The sequence below is a fragment of the Electrophorus electricus genome, chromosome 1 (assembly GCF_041902795.1).
Source record: "Electrophorus electricus isolate QZ-2024a chromosome 1, ASM4190279v1, whole genome shotgun sequence".
NCBI lineage: Eukaryota > Metazoa > Chordata > Actinopteri > Gymnotiformes > Gymnotidae > Electrophorus > Electrophorus electricus.
This window is the reverse complement of record NC_137497.1, coordinates 45,129,506-45,134,505: the sequence shown is the minus strand read 5'-3', so window position 1 is coordinate 45,134,505 and position 5,000 is coordinate 45,129,506. Positions and strand designations below refer to the sequence as shown.

The 5,000-nt window shown below is 46.5% G+C and overlaps 1 protein-coding gene across 2 annotated transcripts in view; it reads right to left on the bottom strand.

The window, feature by feature from the left end:
- prex2 (phosphatidylinositol-3,4,5-trisphosphate-dependent Rac exchange factor 2) overlaps positions 1-5,000 on the bottom strand; it is a 103,108-nt gene that overhangs the window by 14,723 nt on the left and 83,385 nt on the right. The window lies entirely within an intron of this gene.

Genomic DNA, 5,000 nt, shown 5'->3' with positions numbered 1-5,000 from the left:
TGTTCTCCATCAGAAGCAACAAGCTCATAATACAGCCATGTGCACAGGTTATAAATAGCTGGTGTGTTGATTTTTTTCAGGGCAATTTATTTAAAATTTGCTTATCACTGTGATCTGCAAGAGAGTAGCAGCCAAGCAGGAGCTAAGAGATATGCCACATGACTGAGCATTCAGCACTGGAGCCCACTGGAGCCCACTGGAGACAACTAGAGCCCACTGAAGCCCACTGGAGCCCACTGGAGCCCACTGGAGACAACTAGAGCCCACTGGAGCCCACTGGAGACAACTAGAGCCCACTGGAGACAACTAGAGCCCACTGGAGCCCACTGGAGACAACTAGAGCCCACTGGATCCCACTGGAGACAACTAGAGCCCACTGGAGGGACCATTCATTATGAAAACATTTCTGCTTGACACAACATTAATATCACTGTTAATTTACTAAATAAATTAATGTTTCAGGGGTCTTGAATGTTATATGGAGCAGAAAGATAAAGGAACTGTGCTGTAAGTGGTTTAGTGACCTCTCTGTTGCAAATAAGAAACAAGTTTGATTTCTCAAACTTCAAACCACCCCAACCGTTGACAGAATTCCAAGTCTGCTACATAAAATTGGTGCAGTGACCTGGCTTCATCTGATTGGCTGCTGCCGATCGCTGGGTTAAGCAGTGAGCGTGTGATGTCTAAGATGACGAGTTGAAAGGACATTATTGGTTTCTGTGCTGCAGCAGCATGATGGTGAGGTATGTGGTTACATCACAGAGGGTTCCAGGTGGGCCCCAGTGTTAAATTACAGTATTTATATGAAAAATATACATTTACAAATATACAAAAGGTTAAGAAATGAGACTTGCTGAGGTGACTACTGACATGACAGTCAATGTCCTTCACTCATCTAAAAAAATCTCAAAACCCCACATTAAAAATGTTAACCTATGAAATAAAGGGAAGAGGTTAACGAATTCCTTCCAGTCTCAGTGCTGATTTCTTTTCAGTGAAAACCTTTTTAAAAGAACACAAATTCGAGGGTCAGTTGATCTGAATGCGACACCTGGCCCGCATTCTTGTTCCCAGCACTTCTCCAACCAAAGTTACGCCCATGCCCCAATCCCAGTTACCAAAGGCCCCAATCCCAGTTACCAATGACCCCAATCCCAATTCCCAATGGCCCCAATCTAAGTTTCAATGGCTCCAATCCTAGTTTCCAATGGCCCCAATCCCAGTTGCCAATGATCCCAATCCCAATTCCCAATGGCCCCAATCTAAGTTTCAATGGCTCCAATCCCAGTTACCAAAGGCCCCAAACCCAGTTACCAATGACCCCAATCCCAACTCCCAATGGCCCCAATCTAAGTTTCAATGGCTCCAATCCTAGTTTCCAATGGCCCCAATCCCAGTTGCCAATGATCCCAATCCCAATTCCCAATGGCCCCAATCTAAATTTCAATGGCTCCAATCCCAATTTCCAATGGCCCCAATGCCAGTTACCTACATAAGAGCAGAATGGTCTGTGCCATCATGCTGCAATATTCAGATAAACTTGTAAACTTCATTATGAAATAGTTCTTGTTTCTGATGTAAGTTTACACATCATTCTGATGTCATTGTAAACATCATTGTTAGGGATAGGGTTAGGCTGGGTTTAGGTTTAGGGGTTAGGATTTAGGGTTAGGGGTTAGGGTTTAGGGTTTAGGTTTAGAGGATAGGGTTTAGGGTTTGGGGTTAGGGGTTAGGATTTAGGTTTAGGGTTAGGGGTTAGGGTTGTCCTCCACACTCAGTGCCAAAAGCAATAACAATACCCTTCAGCTGCTTAAGGTAATTAGAAAGCTGTCACTGATCCAGATCGGTGACATCTTGGTCAGTCAGATGTTAACCAATCAAAGACCAGCAATGGAGATCCAGATTGGTGATATCATAGTCTGTCAGCTGTTAACCAATCAAAGACCAGCACTGGAGATCCAGATTGGTGACATCATAGTCAATCAGCTGTTAACCAATCAAAGCCCACAAATTCAGTCACTTAGTTTTATCTGAAGCAACTGGACTTGCAGAGTGGAGCAGACCTATTGACGTAGCTAAGCTAAATGTAGTTGTTAAAGATGACATGAAAGATCACCCAGATCTCCCACACACAACATTCAGGACTGGATACAATCGATGGAGAAACATGGGAGAGACTTGAGTTTAGGACAAGTCAAGAATATTTACAAAGCGGGACTGAAAAGCAGCTGCAGTCCCAACACTGCTGTCTGTGCTGGGACTATGATGTCATGAATCATTACTATACTGAGTCCTGAGTCATGAATGTGTGATTTCTATGCCACAAAAGAGAGTCCCATAGAGTTTGAGTCTGACAACATGCAACAGCCGTGACCGCTGACAGTCCTTTACGGAAACGGAATGATTTCTGAAACCTCAATGATGTTTGTCAGGAACTGTCCTGATGGTTTGTTTAATATGCTCATCACCAAATGGTCAGTTATGGAGATTTAGGAGCAGCAGAGAGAGAGAGAGAGAGATCCAGAGAGATAGCCACTGCACATAGCATGACCCAAAGATGCCGTGACCAGGAGTAACGAGGCAGACTGTGTGAGTCATGCCGAATGAGAACAGAATGGGAACAGAGTGGTGCAATTTCACAAACCAGACTGTCCCTCCCATAGTCCCACCAGACTGTCCCTCCCATAATCCCACCAGACTGTCCCTCCCATAGTCCCACCAGACTGTCCCTCCCATAGTCCCACCAGACTGTCCCTCCCATAGTCTCACCAGACTGTCCCTCCCATAGTCCCACCAGACTGTCCCTCCCATAATCCCACCAGACTGTCCCTCCCATAGTCTCACCAGACTGTCCCTCCCATAATCCCACCAGACTGTCCCTCCCATAGTCCCACCAGACTGTCCCTCCCATAATCCCACCAGACTGTCCCTCCCATAGTCTCACCAGACTGTCCCTCCCATAATCCCACCAGACTGTCCCTCCCATAGTCCCACCAGACTGTCCCTCCCATAATCCCACCAGACTGTCCCTCCCATAGTCCCACCAGACTGTCCCTCCCATAGTCCCACCAGACTGTCCCTCCCATAGTCCCACCAGACTGTCCCTCCCATAATCCCACCAGACTGTCCCTCCCATAATCCCACCAGACTGTCCCTCCCATAGTCCAAGCGCACCTTGGACATGCCCTTCTCCTTGCAGAGTTTATGGTAATAGGTCAAACTCCACTCATTCACACAATGAGGGAAATGCCATGTTTGAGCTGCCATGAAGTGAACGATCAATGTGAGTGTGCTAAACCAACAGAGAAATTAACCTACACACTTAGGAGGGGACACTGTGAGTGTGGACAAGACCCTTAAATCCAAAGATGATATCCTGCCTGTACATTGATTGAACTGTAGGTGTATTTTTAATGGTAATGTAATCATTTTCCAGAATGTGCTGAAGTTGGACAAAGCTAACAGCCTGTTCTATTGGGATGTGCTAGTGAACGATAAAGTATCTTTACGAGCTTCTCTTGACAGCAGGTCAATGGCAGGAACTATGAGGGAGGAGGCTGAGACAGGCATCCACAGTGAAATTGCGTCACTTGAGTTTGTGGGCTACAGACAGATCATCACACTGGCCACCCGTGGAGCACTCAGCGTCCACGTCCACACCAGCTAAAGACGCTGGCGCAGGGACATGTAGCCAGTATGTTCACACTGGGTGACCCTGCACAGGGAGACCAGCTCATACTCTGCATGAATGTGATTAAGGAAATGACCCAAGCAAACTCCCACTTACAGCAGGTCATGAAGGGGTTGGAGACCACAGCATGAGGTCCAGCAGAAAGCTGACAAACGTCCTGATGCAGTGGGTCCTCTCAAATTGACCAAAGCTGTCACACTGCTGGAAATACACGAACACCTGTCTGCAAGTTCACGTGTCTCACTCTGTCAGGACTGCTGACATCACCAAGCCTCCCTAGTCCCACATGCACAAAAAGAACATTGCTAGTAGCATTGTGGTCTCCATGACTACTGTCAGATGGTGTGCAGTAAAAAATCTAAATCTGTGTGACAAGTCAGAAACGTTGAAATTCCAAAATAGCTAACATATTCCTTGGTGGAGCACTAGAAGATCTTAATGCAAACCCTGAGCATCTGCCATCCAGTGGATATCTGCTCTCCACTGGCCTCCGGAGCATGTAGGAATCCTCTCTCCCTTCCTACACACTGTGCCCTCCATACAGCAGAGCGGGAACACGGCGCAGTTTCTGGGCCTGAGCTAAGATAAGTGTCTATGTTCAGGTGTGACTCACCCTCCCCAAGACGCTTCAGATAACAGAAGCACAAGCCGTGGCAGAGTGCTGCTATTATCTCCAGAAACTGCTCAGGAGCAAAGAAAATTATGTTACCATTTAACAGGATATTTTAATACAATACAGAACTGTTGATCCAAGGAGGCTTTTTATGTGTGTTTCTGCGATTATGAGGGGGTGAATTTAGTTGTCCATTGACAAACAAGGTGTATAATGCACAGAAGAGGGTTGAGTCAATAAAACGCGATGTCTGCTCTGTTACAGCGTTGGGAGGGGTGTCTGTGTGATGTCTGCTCTGTTACAGCGTTGAGAGGGGTGTGTGTGTGATGTCTGCTCTGTTACAGCGTTGGGAGGGATGTGTGTGTGATGTCTGCTCTGTTACAGCGTTGGGAGGGGTGTGTACACAATGTCTGCTCTGTTACAGCGTTGGGAGGGGTGTGTGAGTGAAGTCTGCTCTGTTACAGTGTTGGGAGGGGTGTGTGTGTGAAGTCTGCGCTGTTACAGCATTGGCAGTGTGTGTCCATAAGTGTCCAACACAAATTTGTCATCGTCAGTAATCTTCAGTCAACTTTTGTCTCCTATGAGCTCCATCAGTCCCTGAGCTCTTCACACATGACAAAGTGACCCCATCAGCACAAAGAAAACATGAGTATTAAACAATACCATTTACACTTGCAGCATTTATCTGACGCTTTT